At 55.2% G+C, this 19,308-nt stretch overlaps 1 protein-coding gene across 4 annotated transcripts in view; it reads right to left on the reverse strand.

The window, feature by feature from the left end:
• The window catches only part of ZC3H18 (zinc finger CCCH-type containing 18), a 61,677-nt gene extending 56,639 nt beyond the window's left edge, over nt 1-5,038 (reverse strand). For 3 of the 4 annotated variants that reach the window (XM_054049146.1, XM_054049145.1, XM_054049143.1), the window contains exon 1: nt 4,994-5,038. The gene's annotated coding sequence lies outside the window, so the exon portion shown is untranslated. The remainder of the gene's footprint in view (nt 1-4,993) is intronic. The other variant, XM_054049144.1, reaches the window with a different exon arrangement.
• Between the last annotated feature and the right edge of the window lie 14,270 nt (nt 5,039-19,308).

Raw genomic sequence — 19,308 nt, forward strand, 5'->3', positions numbered from 1 at the left:
ACTCAAGTTAAAAAAAATGCCTTCATGCATTGGATCTGGGATTTTAAATTTGGCAGGCAGGGTTGTTCTGGTGCCAGGGATGTACCTTTTGCTGTCCCCATGAGAATTCACCCACGTTTAGCCAAGTTATTAGCCTTTGAAAAAAATCTAGTTCACATACACTCAGTAGAGACTTGCTAGACTTTGGGAGCTAAATTCTCCTAAGATTCTGCCTGCACTGAGCATTCTGCATCCTTCACAGTTTCTACATGTGACTGGACTGTGCATGTGTTATCCCCACAGAGCAACTGAACATGTTCCATAGCAAGGGTGCAGAGGCTGAGCAGGACCGTCAATTGCACCTCCCTTGCTGCCAAGGGTTGTGGCACCAGAACTGAAAGCAGGGAGACTGTCTCTCCTTTGCTTTCAAAGCCTCTACCTTCCTCCCTCCAAGCCAGGCAACATAAAGGAGGAAACCGTTTGACCTGACTGCAGAAGGGTGACGTCAAAAGTGTGGCACAAATGTAGGGTCCCCAATTTGAGATGCCAAGGGTCTGCCTATTCAGAGCAGAGCTCCCAGTGACTCAGCTGCAACTGTGAGTGCTCAGCATTTCCGTAACTTTGACCCTAAGTGTCTCATGTTCGGTACCCAGAAAATGAGGAACACAATGGCTACCTATGGAAACTTTGGTTTAAGTGACTTGCCTATCACATAGGAATTCTGTGGCAGAGGCGGGGATAGAATCCAATTTGCTACAGTGACATTCTTCTTTTCCTGCAATCCCCTGCCTCATTCACTATACATGTTCCAGATCTGTGACACATGACGCAGGGATGCGAAAGGCAAAAAGCCTCATTCACTACACAGTCCTGATTCATCCCCAAAGCGGGCCCATCCTGTGCACTGAATGAGGCAGATATCCTGAGGGGAAAAAAATAGAATGTGATCATGCAATAAAAGACTATCATAATGCAGATGCAAGAGGTGGCAAAATTAAGGTTGCATGGACAACCTGAGTTCTGACATTTCCTAACTTTTGAGTGTTTGACTTTGCAAACTCAGTGTTGTTTTAATGTAGGTTTTTGGATGTAAATATGAACAAACCCTCAGACTATCACTGCAAGGTATTTAAGTTATCCTCATTTTTACAGTACATAAAACGGATCTGCTTACTGAGGAGAGGTGAAAAGGGCAGTCTGTTCATATTTATCCCACTTCTGGTATGTTAAAATAAACTTGTACCAACCAAAGACCAATAAAAATGTTCTTTAAAAAAAATTGCAATAGATTTTTTTTAATACAAAAGTATTCTTCTGCACTTTTGCAAGTTAAACAAGACAGCATTGGAGCTATGCAGGAGAAATTTCACATTGAAATTTGGAAATGGAAACAATTACCAAATGCAATAAAAAACAGCTTAACTAGTGAAAAGATTTTGATTAATAAAATGGAAATAATTTGTAAAGTACTGTTCATAACATAAGGATGTTATTTTTTGAAATATGATTTTTAACCTGACTTGCCCAAGGCAACAGAGCCTAGATTAGAACTCAGGAATTCCAAGATTCTGGTCCCGTGCTCAAGACTATGCTCAACTCCTATTGTCTGGAAAAGTAACAATGTCAAAGGAGAGACAAGGTGGGTGTGGCAATATCTTCTATTGGACCAACTTCTGTTGGTGACAGAGACATGCTTTCGAGCTTACAAAGAGTTCAATTTGTCTCTCCCACCAACAGAAGTTGGTCCAATAAAAGATATTGCCTCATCCACCTTGTCTCTAATATCCTGGGACCTGAATACAACACTGAATATTATTGTGATTTTTGATGCAAAAGACTATCTACCACAAAGGCAAGGTTACCTGGATGGCAAGATAGATCGGAATACCCAAGAGGACTGAGTGTGACTTCATAGTTAGGCTGTTATGGTGCCTGAGGAGTTTACACTTAATAAACGGTTGGGGAAAACTAAGTATAGAATTCTCATCCAATTGGGGTTTGTAACCTGCTTCTTAACAGTCTGTCCTGAGGTTCGTACTCATGTTCTTGAGTTACTGCAGCACAGTTTGACAGGTACACCGAACAGAGAGGCTGGATTCTAACTAACACTGTTCCCCTCATTGTGTGGAGTTAAGTGTATAAGGGAAATAGTTTAGACAGAAGTATCTACTGGAAATAGTTTAGAGAACAAATAAAAACAATGGAATTTAAGGTAACTTAGTGTTCTGGGCTCAGGGCCCTTGTCAATGCCTTTTACAAGAAATAGTGCTAAATTCAGTCCTCTCTTGCTGTATGCATATCCCAGTGAAATCAACAGGAGCTGTCCACATGACTAAGGGCAGAATTTATCCACTTTTAACCAAGATGTTTTAAATTGCTGGAGATGTACATTTCTTATTTGGACAAGCGGTCTTAAAGTAGGTGTTAATCAAAATCTGTCGCTAGAGCTCTCTTTCTGCAGAAGGAAAATTCCATTATTTGAGCAGTATTTGACAGAAACTGGTTAAAAGGTACAACTATTTAAGTAGTATATTCAATTAAATCTACAGAAAGTTAAGCTTTGCCTACAATAGCAAACCCAGCTGCTGAAAACAATCTGTTAGCAGTAAGTCCACTGAACTGGTGCTGAAAACAGTAAGTTGCTGTCATCAGGTCTTAAGAATGCTTTCTGTAACCATGCTGAAAACGGTTTTGTCCTAGATACACTAAAATCTATTTAAGCAAATGTTTGAAAAACCCAGTCTCCTGGGACTAATAGAAAAGCTTTCTTGGGCAAATGTCATCAATTTCCACAGAACCTAAACTTTCATTAAAAAAAAAGGTTTAACCATCATTATTGAAAAGAAAACCTTCCAAACATGAACAAAGTATAAGCCCATGAAGTAATGTCTCCCTCAGCTCCAGCATCTCTGCAACTGCTCAGGCTCTCCAAACTACAGCAAAGTGGAAACTGATCAGAGTATTGTCAATTTCAATATTGGAATTCCATGAGCCATCAGTGAAACAGGTCAATTTCATTCTGGGGACTTCAGAAAGCTCTGAGCATCAGAGCCAGGCTCTGGAGAGAAGGACACCTTATAAAACAGAAGTTGAGGGAGAAACAATTAGAAGACACCCCTCCTCAGTACGGCTAGGAGGTTGTGGGAGAGGCAGCCCCCTACCTGCTGAAACAATTGTTAGGGGTCTCCTTTAGTCTACCTCTCCCATAATCTTGTAGCTGCTACTGTTGGACCATGCAAAGCTTTTCTAATATCTGTGAAAGTCCCACTTTAAACTATTGGCACATCAGTCTAACTACAGAGAATAAATGAATTTGTTAAGCTTATTAAGTACATTATTCATTAATAATTAGGTTTTAGAGTTAAACTGCATTAAAATAAGTTGAGTGAGATGGTTAGTAAGTTTGTTTACACTAGGAAGAGCTCTTAACCTCTTTCCACACTCTGGATAAACCCTGTGAAGATCAGGAGAAAGAATTCACACATTTGACCTAGTTCATACTACTGCTGGAACAGTGCTAGTAACAACTGTTTCAAAAGAGTTGAACCACTGCTGACAGATTTTTCTGAAAATCAAGTCAGTGAGTAACTCCGGAGCACAATTCTAAGGAAAAAACCCTGTCCACACTGCTCAGGGAACTCAACCTAGAAACAGCTGTACCATGGAGAGGCCTTAGTGCTACTGTTTCACTGTGCAGATGAAACAACCCAACAGGGAATAGATATCTATATTGCAAAGACTACCATTCTAAACAAAAGGGTTAGAGCATCTAATTTATGAGTTCAGTAACACAACACCTACCGGTATGTTCCTAATATGCAAAAATCATTCTAAAACAAATCCACATATGCAATGTCACGAGAAGCGACAAGAGAAAAACAAGTTTAGATGTAAAACATTATGCATTAAAAGCATAGAGAGCAGCATCTGGATTTCCGGAGAGCATGTTTTCCAGACAGCCCTGAAGGGTTTTCAACAGTAATGCTTTTTCCTTTGCCTCACTTAAGGTCACTTTGCATCTATCCACAATTCTGAACAAGCTGTCCAGTTTAAATAATCCATCATCTCCCCATATATTTACCAGTGGGTATGCTAGCTCAGACCCTCACCTTCCCCAGATACCAACTGTACCTAGTCACTTGGGTGCCGCTGTGGTTCTCAACCAGGGCTCCAGGGCCCCCTGGAAGGGGGGGGCACAAGCATCTTTCAGGGGAGCCACCAAGCAGGGCCAGCATTAGACTTGCTGGGGGCCAGGGTAGAAAGCCAAAGCCCCACAGTATGGACCTGAAGCCCAGGGCTGAAGCCAACACCTGAGCAATGTAGCTTCATGGGGCCTCAGGCAAATATCCTGCTTGCTACCTCTTAACTCGGTCCCTGGCTTTTTTATGCAGAAAACCAGTTATTGTGGCACAGGTGGGCTGTGGAGTTCTTACAGCATGTTCGGGGTGGGGGAGAAGGGGGCTCAGAAGGAAAAAGGTTGAGAACCCCTGACATGCAGCACAACCCTGCCCTAAACCTCCACTGCCCACCCATGGTCAGGACAGCCTGCAACCCCACCCCAGTCAGATCCTATTGCAGCCCCCAATGTCTCACCCCTCTCACTTAGCCCCTCAAACCCACTCAGCCCGCAGGTCCCCGCCTCTCCATACAGCTTCCTCCCTTCAACCCCGTCCTGGGGAGGGGAACCAGATCCCTCCTGGTGTCCCCCTCCCCACCTGGAGTAAGGCCCCCCCCGTACCGCCCAGACCCCGATCCTCCCAGCCTGGGGCTCACAGCCCCACTGCAGCCCCCCCCCTCAGGGTCAGGCTCCCCTGTAGCCCCGAGCCCCTCCGCTGCCCGCACCATCCCCATGCGGGGCCAGGTCCTCCCCCCGCCCTCCATCCTGGGAGTCGGGCCCGCCCCGCGCCAAGGGCCCAGCCCCTCCCCCTGCCCGGGGGCCGGAGCCCGGCGCGGCCCCCCCGGCGCCCGGCTCCCTGGACCCCCCCGGCGGCTAGGCCGCCCCCCGGCTCCTCACCTGGGCGGGGGCGGGCGGCTCGCGCGGGGCGGGGGAGGGGGAGCGGCAGCGCCTCCGAGGCGGGTGGGGGAGGCGGCTCCGGCTCTCGGCGCGGGCGGCGCGGGACGGGGCCTCTACTCGCGGCGGCGGCGCAGGGCGGCCATTGTGTGACATCATCGGAACGCGACAGCCTCCCGGAGCGGGGCGCCCCCGCCCCCACCCGGCCGGCCTTAAAGGGGCAGCGGCACCAGGCAGCGTGTGTGTAGAAGGGGCTGTCAGTGTGTGTGTGTAGCAGGCTCGCGGAGGGGGGGGGGGGGGGAAGGCAGTGTGTGTGTAGCAGGCTGGGGGGAGTGGGCAGTGTGTGTGTAGCAGGCTGGGGGGAGTGGGCAGTGTGTGTGTGTGTGTGTAGCAGGCTCGAGGGCAGGCAGTGTATGTGTGTGTGCAGCAGGCTCGGGGGGGGGTGGGCAGTATGTGTGTGCTGGGGCAGGCAGTGTGTGTGTGTAGCAGGTTAGGGGGGGGAGAGGGCAGTGTGTGTGTAGTAGGCTGGGGGGGAGTGGGCCGTGTGTGTGTAGCAGGCTGGGGGGAGTGGGCAGTGTGTGTGTGTGTGTAGCAGGCTCGAGGGCAGGCAGTGTATGTGTGTGTGTAGTAGGCTGGGGGGGAGTGGGCAGTGTGTGTGTGTGTGTGTGTAGCAGGCTGGGGGGTGGGTAGTGTGTGTGTGTGTAGCAGGCTCGAGGGCAGGCAGTGTATGTGTGTGTAGTAGGCTAGGGGGGGAGAGGGCAGTGTGTGTGTGTGTAGCAGGCTCGGGGGGGGTGGGCAGTGTGTGTGTGTGTGTGTAGCAGGCTCGGGAAGGTGGGCACTGTATGTGTGCTGGGGCAGGCAGTGTGTGTGTAGCAGGCTGGAGGGTGGGTAGTGTGTGTGTGTGTGTGTAGCAGGCTCGAGGGGCAGGCAGTGTGTGTGTGCTGGGGCAGGCAGTGTGTGTGTGTAGTAGGCTGGGGGGGAGTGGGCAGTGTGTGTGTAGCAGGCTGGGGGGAGTGGGCAGTGTGTGTGTAGCAGGCTGGGGGGAGTGGGCAGTGTGTGTGTGTGTGTGTAGCAGGCTCGAGGGCAGGCAGTGTATGTGTGTGTGCAGCAGGCTCGGGGGGGGGTGGGCAGTATGTGTGTGCTGGGGCAGGCAGTGTGTGTGTGTAGCAGGTTAGGGGGGGGAGAGGGCAGTGTGTGTGTAGTAGGCTGGGGGGGAGTGGGCCGTGTGTGTGTAGCAGGCTGGGGGGAGTGGGCAGTGTGTGTGTGTGTGTAGCAGGCTCGAGGGCAGGCAGTGTATGTGTGTGTGTAGTAGGCTGGGGGGGAGTGGGCAGTGTGTGTGTGTGTGTGTGTAGCAGGCTGGGGGGTGGGTAGTGTGTGTGTGTGTAGCAGGCTCGAGGGCAGGCAGTGTATGTGTGTGTAGTAGGCTAGGGGGGGAGAGGGCAGTGTGTGTGTGTGTAGCAGGCTCGGGGGGGGTGGGCAGTGTGTGTGTGTGTGTGTAGCAGGCTCGGGAAGGTGGGCACTGTATGTGTGCTGGGGCAGGCAGTGTGTGTGTAGCAGGCTGGAGGGTGGGTAGTGTGTGTGTGTGTAGCAGGCTCGAGGGGCAGGCAGTGTGTGTGTGCTGGGGCAGGCAGTGTGTGTGTGTAGTAGGCTGGGGGGGAGTGGGCAGTGTGTGTGTAGCAGGCTGGGGGGAGTGGGCAGTGTGTGTGTAGCAGGCTGGGGGGAGTGGGCAGTGTGTGTGTGTGTGTGTGTAGCAGGCTCGAGGGCAGGCAGTGTATGTGTGTGTGCAGCAGGCTCGGGGGGGGGTGGGCAGTATGTGTGTGCTGGGGCAGGCAGTGTGTGTGTGTAGCAGGTTAGGGGGGGGAGAGGGCAGTGTGTGTGTAGTAGGCTGGGGGGGAGTGGGCCGTGTGTGTGTAGCAGGCTGGGGGGAGTGGGCAGTGTGTGTGTGTGTGTAGCAGGCTCGAGGGCAGGCAGTGTATGTGTGTGTGTAGTAGGCTGGGGGGGAGTGGGCAGTGTGTGTGTGTGTGTGTGTGTGTAGCAGGCTGGGGGGTGGGTAGTGTGTGTGTGTGTAGCAGGCTCGAGGGCAGGCAGTGTATGTGTGTGTAGTAGGCTAGGGGGGGAGAGGGCAGTGTGTGTGTGTGTAGCAGGCTCGGGGGGGGTGGGCAGTGTGTGTGTGCTGGGGCAGGCAGTGTGTGTGTGTAGTAGGCTGGGGGGGAGTGGGCAGTGTGTGTGTGTGTAGCAGGCTCGGGGGGGGTGGGCAGTGTGTGTGTGTGTGTGTAGCAGGCTCGGGGGGGTGGGCAGTGTGTGTGTGCTGGGGCAGGCAGTGTGTGTGTGTAGTAGGCTGGGGGGGAGTGGGCAGTGTGTGTGTGTGTGTAGCAGGCTCGGGGGGGTGGGCAGTGTGTGTGTGTGTAGCAGGCTCGGGGGAGAGGGCAGTGTGTGTGTGTGATCCAACCATTCATTCACACGCAGAGTGACATACCACATGCGACGGTGCCCTGCACCCCGCTGTATTGCCAGAGAGTTCAATGCTACATAACACCCTGCACCACCCCGATCCCCCCACCATGCACTGAAAGGCAAGGCAATGCAGCACACCACAACGCATAGGGGTCAATGCAACAATGAAACCCAATGCTTATGCAGCACAACAGCAGGTGCTAGGAGCACACAGACTGCAGGCCAGAGCAGAAGTCTGTGTGTGTATTGTCTTTCAAGAATGTTAAAGTTAAACAAAACAAAAAACATCCCATAGAAATGCAGAGTTAAAGTTAAATGTAGTTATCAAGCAAGGAACCCAAATCATCTTAACTCTGCCTCTGTCATGATAGCCCTGGGAAAGACGGAAAGGCAGATGGCATCATCGTTCCATAACACAGAGCTTCATTCTGTTAGCGATCACAAACCCGAGAATGTCTCAGTGACAGTTGTGTAGTGGTGGGCCTGCTTTCCAGTCAAGCACACCATGCAAATAAGGATTTTACAAATTCCTGAATAGACAAATACTGAAGGTAATCACCCCCCATTCATCATTAAAGTCCTGAACGTGCCAGGTGATCGGTTTATGCTCAGCACCTCACAGAATCTGACCTTACGATTCCATGTGGCCACCAATTCTCTGTGGATTGTTAGACACAGAGCTAGCATATCACAGTATCCTTGTGTTTGAAAAGAGAGAAGGTACATGTGGTGTTAAAGCAGCACATGGTAGTGGAGACATGCATGCACTAAGTTATAAAAGCAATGCACGGGTGCAAAGAGGGAAGGATGTCAGGATACTATCTATTGGGGGCGGAATTAACATAGTCACAGCAAATGTCTGTATTTACAGATGGGAAAACAGAAGGAGACAGAGGTTAAGACACTTGCATAGGCCACCCAGCAGGTCAGTGACATGGCCAGGCATAAAACACAGCTCACCTGACTCTCTGCCCCTGCTCTAACCATTGGTAATTTCTCCCACCATTGATTTAGAAGAGCTGAGGGGGCTGTGGCTCAGGACTGGGATGCGTGTTTTGGGATGCTCAGAACTGGAATATGAGGTGATGCTGCGTGTCAGGTCTGGGGTGAGATTTCTGACACTTTCACCATGGCTTTACTCACACTCTCTGTCTCCCCTGATGGAGCTCCAGCCCTGGGCGATGCTTAGATCCGAGAAACCCAGCTATGAGAGACTGCAGCAGGATGTGGGGGAGTGTCTGGTGGGTCAGGGCCCTTTGGAGCTTATTAACCCATTGGCTAGTTACCTGGTTATCCTGGGACCACACCAGCTCAGCCCCTTGGTGCTATCTTATTGTTCTTCATGGTGTCAAGGACTGCCCGTCAGTGTTTGTTTATTTTAAAAGTGTTCCCTGTAAAGCTGAGAATTCAAATCTCACCCTTCAGACGCAAGTGGGAATGGATGGATAGATGGCGTGAAGAGTGATGTACCCAAGGCCGGGAACGTGGCACAGGAGGGTGTTTTCCCTTGGTGCCTATAACTGGATCCTCTCCACCTTTATCTTCTTTGGTACAAAAGAAAGTCAAGCTCCAGGATCCGCATCCAAACACTCCCAGCCCCGGCCTTGGGATTAGGCAGCTCGTAATCCAGATCTGATCATTGGTGCCCAGGCTCAACTGTATCTGAGGCCTTGTCTACACTGGGGGCTGAATCCAAATAACGCTGTGCCAGTTTACATCAGCAGAGAATTTGGCCCTGAGGTTTTAACCATCAGGTAGCTGCACTGGGAAAACCCTGAGTGCAGACATGATTTATGCCACTGCAACTTGTGTCAACACGAGGGGTTTGCACCCGGGCAGCTATCCCAGGGGCCGAAACCCCAGTGTAGAAGAGGCCTGGTAGAGGAACAGAGTGTCTTGGTTTGGTTCACTGTGAACTGTTCAGTTCTTCTGCCTCTGTTCACACTGAATTTTTGCAGAGTGGCCCCCTGAAGGGTTTGAAGATAAAACCCTCAGGTGCTGCTCCATCTGGAAGTGACGGTGGTTAGCGTACCATTGACGGCTGGAGTTTCCCATAGCCTGCAGCATTTTGTTTCAGGGAAAACAGCCTGGGTTTTGCTTTTTTTTATTTCACCTTCCACACTGTATGCTGGGCTCGGGCCATTCTCCTTTCCTTGTTACAGCATCCCAGAGGTCTGAGGGGCTCCGGAACGGGCCTGGATGTTTGGGTGGTATTTAAACGGCAGTCAGGGTCTGTAATTTACAAGCCAATGGGAATTGATTAGTCGTCAATATTTTTGACTGAGCTTAATTCTGAGCATTAGGAGACTCTCTGTGCTGAGACACTGACCTAAACCCAAGGTACCCGGGGTGACAATCACAGAAAAGGCCTGGTTTGCTCCAATGGGGCCAATTCATCCTTGCTCTGAGATGTCTCTGCGCCGGCTCTGCCCATGAAAAGGGCCATAAAGCAGGTGTGAACCTGCAGGGAATATTACCAGCATAGGGAACCACTTCCCCCTCACACGAGCCCCCCTCACAAGTGCTATGCCAGGGGAGATCAGGAGGAGTGGGGGGCGTGTCAGGGCGAGAGGAGGTATGCTTAGAGGGTCCCTTCACCTTGGCTGTTCCTGGGGGTTTTTCCAGCCAGTGCTGAGGGCTGGTCTGGCCCCTGACAGCACCACCTCCCGTCCAGCCCCACAGGTAGATCCAGGCCTCAGGGAGTCACTAAACTCAGCCTCGTTCTTCCTAATTGGGAGCAGGCAGACTCCGGAAGACTCTGTCAAGGATTCTACAAACAACAGCCCCATGACTTGCTGGGATCACCCTGAGAAAACCCAGCCTGTGGTGCAGATGGGACACAGACTCTGAGCTGCTCTGGGCTCCCTGAAGAGCCAGCTCTGATATTCCATATGCTGCCCTCACCCCTGCAACTACAAAACGCTGACCCCCTGCCAGGATGTCCTCGGATCTCTACCGGCATGGGGGTTCCTGGAAATAGCTATGAATCAGTGCATCTCTCTGCCCCAGCCAGCCCTGGGCCTCCCACAGGGCAGACTTTCTGCTGCTGGGCACGTGAAGGACCTAAGCATGGATCTCTCTCCCTTCGACTGGGTCTTTCTTCCTCCCAGCTGCAGGTGGCAACACCATGCTCAGGTGAAGAAGTGTTTTGCGCATGGATCCGGCTGCCAGGGACTCCAACAAGGCACTGGAGCAGCTGAGTCCGTCTCCTAATGCAGCTTCTAAAATGCACCCCGGGGCATGGTGCCATGCTCCTCAGCTGACCCGGTGAGCCTGCCACCAGGTGCAGTCAGGCCCCTTGGTGAGACGGGAGGCCAAGGACTATTACATGAGGAATCTCATGGCTCTAGCCCCTGTCCCAGGCATGGTGCACGTACCAAGCCCACTGAGCTGGGCAAACAGTTGAGAAGCCCCACAGTGGGCAGGTGGGGGGCTGCCCCAGGGGTGGGAGACAATGGGTTTAGGGTGGCACCTGGAGGAGCTACTCGCTGAGAAGCGGGGAAAAGAAATGGCAAGTGAGACCCTGCTTTCTGCATTCCACCGAGGGCTGGGGTGTGAGGTCTGGAAGGGCAGTTAGTTACCCAGGCTCCCCAAGAACTAGCCGGGGGGAGGGGGAGGGAGAGCGGGGGCGACTCTGCACTAACTGGTGGGGGAAGGGGAGCGTCAGTCATTGTGGCAAATTGATACTGTTTGCAACATGCCGTCTTTAAGAAGGGAGATCAAAGACAGGGGAAAACTCCATCCACCTACCCATCCCCACCCCCATCCACCCAGCCATCCCCACACCTCCACCCAGCCATCTACCCTCCACACCTTCACCTCACCATATACCACCCACTCCATCCACCCATCAGCCCCACACCTCCACCCAGCCATCTACCCCACAACACCTTCACCTCACCATATACCCCCACCCCATCCCATCCACCCATCATCCCCACACCTCCACCCAACCATCTACCCCCCACACCTCCACCCAGCTATCTACCCCCCCACCCCCATCCCCCGTCATCCCCTCACCTCCACCCAGCCATCAACACCCCCACACATCCATCCATCTATCCCCCACACCCATCCATCCAGACACCAACCCCCCACACCTCCACCCAACCATCTACCCCCCACACCTCCACCCAGCCATCTACCCCCCACCCCCATCCCCCGTCATCCCCTCACCTCCACCCAGCCATCAACACCCCCACACATCCATCCATCCATCCCCCACACCCATCCATCCAGACACCAACCCCCCACACCTCCACCCAGCCATCTACACCCCACACCTATCCACCCATCCCCACACCCATCCACCCCCTATCTACTCCCCACATGTCCATCCCGCCATCTACCCCCACCCCCACCCATCCATTCACTCACCTGCAGTTCTGACAGTTAGAGCCCTGAGCGGATACAGAAATGTGTCTCGGCATCCTATCCGCGATCCGCAGACATCCGTGGATTTGCAGGGCTCTACTTACTGTGGCCGGGGTGCAGCTCTGAGGCACCCTCCTGCGGGAGCCCGGTCAGGGGGAGTCACACGTGCAGCTGTGGGGAGCCCGTGCGGAGTCACGGACCCTCCACCTGCTCTCGGTTGGGCGGGGAGCCTGGGGGGTGGGGACACAGCTGGGGGCTGCTCTCAGCCTCCCCATCCCCGCATGGTGGGCAGGTGGAGAGTCCCCCGCGGCTCCCGGCTGGGCTCCACGCTGGCCTGGAGAGTGGGAGGGGGGTGATCTGTGGAGCTGGCCGGGGTCCACCACGGCTCCCCACAGCTGCCTGCCTGGCTCTTACCATGGCTGCGGCTCCAAGCTGCCCCCCCACCAACCCATGTCCCTGCTCCCCACCGGTGTCCCTGCCCCCCCAGCTCCCCCACCCAGGGGAGGTGGAGGGACCCAGGCGCCCCAAAGCTTCCAGCGTGGCTCTCCCCAACCCGGCTCCGGCAGGGGTTGGAGGGGGCTCGGAGTTGCAGCCTGGCCACGGTAAGACCCAGGCGGGAGCTGTGGGGCACCGTAGAGGACCCTCCACCTGCCCCCGGCCCTGTCCTTGTCTCCCTGGCCCTCCAGTCAGGGCAGGTGGAGGGTCTGTGCCCCGGTTCCTCACAGCTGCCCATCCGGCTCTTACCGTCAGAGCCCTGGATACAAAATTTGTATCCGCATCCACTCTGCTATCTGCAGAAATGGTCCATGGATACCCGCATCCGCGGCTATAAAGCGCATACCCGCGGATTTGCAGGGCTCTACCCACAGGAAGGGATCCCTCTGCTGCAGAACCCAATGGAAGGGGCTGGGCTCCACTCCTGTTTCACCGCATTTACAGTTTCTAATGAAGGGGAGAACAAGCTGTGGGGCTGCTAATTACAGCTGGGCTGGCAACACACAGGCCTGGAGGCCTCAAGCACCAGGCCAGGGGTAAAGCTGCAGGGCAGGGAGGAGCTCTGGCCTGCAGAAGCCCCCGTGTCTGAGTGGGGATGGGTGAGGATGCCCCTTTCCCTTACCCTGGAGTGCAGCACAAGCCAGCTGAGACCCAACACTTGGGTCTTCCAGTGTTTCCCCAACTCCACCCCTGCTTTCGTGTTGGCACCCGTAAGCACAGAGTGCTGAGGGTGCTTGGGTCTGTGGCAGCACCGCAGAGAGAGGAGAGAGAAATAGTCCCCTGGGTGTGGGCGGCGGAGGGGTATTTGGTGGGACACACGGTGGGGAGCAGGGCTTGCTGCAGAAGGCAGGGAGCCGTTCAGGTGAGGATCGCGACGCAGGAGATGAAGGGACGGACTGAGAAGAGCGTTCCACCTGTGAAGCGGTGATGACGATTGGAGGGGTACAGCCCCCAGCCCTGCCCCCACCAGCCAGCTGGGTACAAGCCGTGAAAGAGGAGCCAGACTGCACTGTGTTTGGGGATGTGCAGGACGAGGTGCCTGGCCTCTGGGGCCCTGCTGCTGCTGCCCAGAGAGGCATCAAACCCCAGAAACGTTGGGGCCAGAAGCTCAGTGGAAATGGCATGTGGGAGCCCAGAGACGGGCACCTGCCGAGGAAACAAAGAAGGGAGCCCGGAGCTTGCTATGGTGACCCTGAGCTTGATTCTCTGAGCTTTCCTGGCCCCGTAGCTGCCCCCTCCCCCCACTGGCCTTGGCCTGTTGGGAATTCCTCAACCCGGCTGGATTTGCCATCCTGTTGCCCACCCTTTGGCTTGCTCAGGTCTCTCTGACGTTCCTCTCACGCTTCTCTGGCACCGACTAGCTCAAATCACTTGGTGTCTTTGGGAAATTTTCCTGTCTCCCGGTTCCCTCCCCTTGCCAGATTGCTAATGAACATATCAACCCCGTGGGACCTAGCCTGGAACCTGGAGGCCCCGCTGGTAACGCCTTTGCCCAGGTGAAAAGGGACCATTTAACCCTGCTCTTTGCAGTCCGTCTCCCAGTCCATTTGAGACATGACACTACTTTGCCTCTCACCCAGTGACGACTTAGCTTCCTTAGCAGACCTTCCTCGACGGATCCCATCTCTTTCCGCTCCCAACTCCTGTCTGCCCCCAGAAGCGGTATCACTTTCACTATAGTGGGATGGCTACCCTGGTACAACCCCCTGGCATGGACTCATTCATACCAGCATGGCTTATTCCTGTAAGGGCAGGGTTACAAACAGAAGGCTCTTCTGTATGGCTAGAACAGCATGCATACTAGGGGCTACCCTGATTGTACTAGGTGGGTAGAAAATCACCACCCCCCCCGCACCCAGAATAGCCAAACTGGTGCAGAACTGGGCCCCAAGCTGGTTGTATCCCAGTGGTTCTCAGCCAGGTGCACGAGGCCCAGCTGTGTGCTAAAAACTATTCAAACTGTGTGGCACTGGTCAGGCAGGGGCGGGGCTGGCTGTGGGGAAGAGCGAGTCAGGCAGCCTGCAGGAGCGTTTCTGCCAGCAAGGGGCTGGTGAGTGCTGCAGGGGGGCGGGAGTGGGTCTGTAGTAGGTGGGGGGGGCGTTCTGGGCATTGAGTGGGTGGCGGGCTCTGGGATCTAGAGTTTTGCTAGGGTTCTGCAGCACCCCCAGGTTTTAGGTGGGGTTCCTATCCAGGGATCGGGTCTGGCTGCAGGCTGCCCAGCCCCATGCCGTGGGGTCCTGGGGTCCGGTGTCTGGCCCTGCTGCAGGGTCCAGGGTCCAGCTGCCCGGTCCCACGCGGGGGTCTGGGTGCTGGCTACCCGGCCCAGCACCCAGGCTCTGCTCCTGGCCCGGCTCTGGGCAGGGGCACTAGGCATAGGGGATTGTTGAGGGGCTTGGGGGGGGTGCTCTGGTTCTCAGACTGCGGCCCACAATGATAAACAGGTTGAGCCCCCCTGCTCTATCCACATCCCACAGTTCATACATTCTCCCCACCACACCGACACCGGTATGGATCCAATCTGCCACAAGGGGGAGCTCCAACCCAATCCAAAAGGGAGGCATTTGCCAGGCTTTCAGGGAACAGGGCAGCGTATCTCTGCTCCCAGGGGTGGCTCCCGTGTGCCATACCGCGCTGCGGGTGTCTGGAAGGGCCAGTTGCACTCAGTCCTGCCAGCTGGGGGGATGTCAGAGTCCAGGTCGGTAACGGACCAGCAGCCCAGTGCCTGGTCTCCAGCCCGACTCTAGGCCCACTAGTTATTGGGTACGTCTACGCTGCACTAAGAGACCCACAGCACGTCCGGGGCTGGCCCGACTCAGTTGACTCAGGCTGTGGGGCTAAAAATGGCAGTGTAGACACTTGATCTCAGGCTGGAGCCCCGGCACAGAGGCCCCAGGAGGGGGCAGGGAGAGCGGTCTCTGAATCTCCTGGCCTCTGACACTCATGCACCATAGACGTACCCCTTCTGATTGTTGTCTGGGGCGTCTCCCAGCCATTCCTTGGTGGTCTGGAGGGGAACCCAGCCCCTCCCTCTGCTCTGGGGCATAGGTGCTGGAGCTAAGGGTGCTGGGGGGGCTGCCGCACCCCCCGGCTTGAAGTGGCTTCCATCACATGCAGAGTTTACAGGTTGGTTCAATGGCACTCAGCACCCCCAGGATACACATTGCTCCAGCGCCCCTGCCCCGGGTTCCAGCCCAGGGCCCCTGTAACAGGTGATGAAGGTCTGTTTCTTCAGATCTCCTGCTTCTTCCCTGGGCTATGTCCTCCTGCAGCCTGCCTCAGGCCTTCTTCCCCAGCCCCTGCAGGACTTGGAGGAAAGGCACCAAAGGAAAAGCACAACACAAAAATAGTCCAAACTCGTCCCTGGCCTCCTCCCGTTGGGAGATACCTGATGAGCCGTGGCCCGGCGCACTGTCTCAGGGTTCACAGGACCCCCAGGCAGCTCCATCCCCCGCAGCACTCCTGGCTGGGAGCTAATGGGGAGAGGTCTGTCCACCTCTCAGGCTGGGCCCTACTGAATTTAGCGCCTCCCTTTCAAGGCTCCGCCTTTAAGACTGGCATGCCTGGCAGGTGTGGCGGGGTGGGGCTGCCAGAGCCCAAAGCTGTTTGAACGTTTCCTTGTCTGGCGGGGGGGTTGAACACCCCGCCGCAGTCACCCTGTGTGGAAAGCCCAGCCTGGCCCAACGCGGCAGGCCTGGCCCATGGAGCACAGCCATGCCCTGTGCAAAGTCCGAGGCCCATAGAGCCCAGTGTCTCCCTGCACAGAGCATATGGACTCTAGAGCGCAGGGCGGCCCTACATGCAATGTACGGACCATACAGTGCCAGTCGGCTCTGCCCAGAGTGCAGGCAGCAGAGGGTCGGGAGCCCCTAGGATTTTTTTAAACCACCCCGTCCTGGGGAAATCCAAAGGCTAAACATTGGCTCCGAGGTTCCACCAGCAGCGTGTCTATGGATCCCAGGCTGTCACTGCAGGCAGGCAGGATGTTTAGCATCCATGATATATCTGTATATGCATGTGGGGGGAGAGAAACTCTCTAGGAGGCAGGGAAATCTCTCCAACTGTCCATGCAGGCAGGGGTGGGCTCCGAGAGTCCTGCTTCCAGCAGCACATCACTAGACAGATCCTCAGGCTGTTCCACCAGGTCAGTTTCCACGTCCTGGCCAGGGTGGTTGCTGTATATAAAGTAGCTCTCAGCGTTGCTCCGGCACCCATTCAGCGAAGCACAGGCCCAGGGCCTCCCTCGGACTGTTTACCTCAATGCTGGACTCACCGGGGCCCTGCATTCTCCATGAGACGAGGCAGCGCTGGCTCCGCTTTGGCTGCAATTCCCCTTTCGATTGCTTGGTTAGCCTGGGGGGCGGGTGACTGCTGCAAAACTGCTGGGTCCTTTGTGCCACATACCCAAGGGGCCTGGTGTGAACGGGAGGAGTTCCAGCGAAGTCGATGCTGAGTCACACCAGCTGAGGATCTGGCCATTTGGCTCCTTAAACATCTTGAGGCAGGTCTGGCTCTCCCCGGGGTCTGGGCAGCGCCAGGACAGGCCCATTCGGAGCTCTGCACGTATGTGACACCGTACTAACAGCGACCAACGCCTGGGAGTGAGCAGGCCCTGCGAGCTGGGGGAGTCATGCCACCCCCTCTCTACCTCCCTCTCTGCAGTGCTGGGGTGACGAGCATTAAACCCCTCGGAGGTCCTCAGTGGCAGTGGCTGGAGAAGGGCAAAGGGTGCTGAGAAACGATGTCTGGACGAGGCTCTCCCCTGTTGTCTAGAGCCAGGGGGCACCCGCACAACGCCGCTGGGAATATTCGCTCCCCTTGTTAACCGAATCCGTTTCCACTGGGTTCTTGCATCCACGTGGGACAAAGTGGGAAGGTGGCCCCTTGCCATCCCAGTGTGTTTGTGTGTGTGGGGGGGGGGTCCCAAGGAGAACCCAGCTAGTTGCCTAACCCCTTGGCAGCAGCTGGTCTCTGGCGAAAGGTGGGTCTTCTCCCTTGCTGCTTGCTGGGAGCTGGAAAAGCTCCAGTGGCTGTTCCCAGGGGGTGAGTTCCTTAGCTCCTGGCCCTGGGCAAAGGGAGTTGGACTGACCCAGAGTTCGGGACTTTATCGGCTCCCTAGCTTACCTCACCTTCTGGCCTATCCCACCCCACGGCATCCTGGCAGGAACATTGGTGGGAACAGTGAGTCTCCCAGAGAACATTCAGGGAAGGGGAATTCTGAATCCCCAGCCGTGAAGATCACAGCAGAACCCTGCTTTGAAAAGTGGCACTCTCCCCTGCTGGGATCAGAACCAGCCACACACATGAGTGGTGCATGGCGTCAGGCCCAACTGACACAGCCGGCATTCCCGACACCCAGTCCAGGTGGCACGCTGTCCCTGGCCGTGCCAACGCTGGCGCTGTGTAAGTGAGCTGACAAATCATCTTCCCCAGCAAACACATTAAGGAACATCGTGATCTTCTGCTCACCAGCGGCCCAAGAGACGCAGCAAAATCCTTGAATGATTTATTGTGAATCATCCACCTTGCTCTGCCTGCCACTCTCTCCCCTCCGCTACTGACTCTCCTCTTCTCAGACAGCTGCATACAACAGAGAGATGGGTCTGATCCCTTTCTCCCCCTCTGTGGGCGCTGGAGAATCTAAGGCGCACCACGCTGATCTTTATTTCAGTCAGCAAACAACCAGCAACTCAGCCTTCCATGCCTGGTGTCTTTGGCTTCATCTGGTGCCCTGTGGCCCCATCCTTGTTCAGTCATACAGCAGCTTGAGTTCTTAGCCATGTACAGAGGAGCGACAGAGTGAAATCACTGATTGGTCCCCTCTGCTTCCAGCGGAGGAGCGTCCCCGCCTAGGAAAGGATGTCTAGTTCCCCGGGGATGGGGTCGCAAGATACCACTGTGAAAGAGGAAAGGGAGTGTGTGTAACCCACCGATCGAGCCACATTACCAATGGGCCTGGATGGCGAGATCCTTGGTCTTGTCCCAACACTGATTCATTTCTCTTGAATGAGCTGAACAGGCCATCGCTCAATGCCCCACGGCCCAACTGGCTGGATCCCCACCTGTGCTCACAGCACCAGGAATATGGATGAGGGGGCTCGTGACATTTCCTGAGCATTCTGCAACCATGAGCTAATTAACTAATCCCCCACCTGAGGTAGAGAAGCGCCAACACCCCCATTGTACAGATGGAGACACCGAGGTACAGCGCGAGCTTACGGGACTTGCCCAAGGATGCTGAGAGTGTCACTGTGGAAGCTGGGTCACCCCCTCTCCTTTAGGGCGTGGCCATGCCCAATCCATCCCACGCTGCCATTCCACCGTGAGCTGTGACAGTTACCCCAGATCCTGGCCTCTGAACCTGCAAAGCCTCTATCCTGATACAGGGATCCCCAGCCCACCTGCCGCCAGCGGAGATTCCTTGGTGCTTCTGCCATTTGCTAGTAGTCAGTGTCCTAGTCAAACAAACACCCACTGAGCCAGGTTCCCCTCGAACTAGCACAGGGGCTGGAGACCCCTTGGCTGCAGCAAAGCCCCCGGCTTCCCCATGAGGAGTGATACCTGTGTCCTGCCTTTGCCCTCCCTTGGGAGCTCCAACGGGGAGGGCAGATTTCATTACCCCTGGGGGGCATCCTAGGGTCCCGACTGGTGGAGACTCCCTAGGGATGCACTTCACCCATTGGCCATGCCCCCGCCCTAGCCCGAGACGTGATCCTCATTCCAGGCTGCAGGAGGGCCCTGGCAGAGGGAGACTCTCTGGGGTGGCCCTTCCCTGGCCTGAAGCCCTGTGCTGGGATTGACTTCACTCAACCGGCTGGTGGAGAGACTCCGTTTCCCGCACTTAGAGCGGAAGAACGGCCATATGGGTCCATCCAGCCGTGTCTTGGCTTCAGACAGTGGCCAGTGCCAGGTGCCCCAGAGGGAATGAACAGACCAGGGCATCATCAAGTTCTGCCTTGGCTCTCTCTGTCCCCATTGGGCCCATCCCCAGGGTATCT

This window comes from Malaclemys terrapin, chromosome 14 (genome assembly GCF_027887155.1).
Source record: "Malaclemys terrapin pileata isolate rMalTer1 chromosome 14, rMalTer1.hap1, whole genome shotgun sequence".
Classification (NCBI taxonomy): Eukaryota; Metazoa; Chordata; order Testudines; family Emydidae; genus Malaclemys; species Malaclemys terrapin.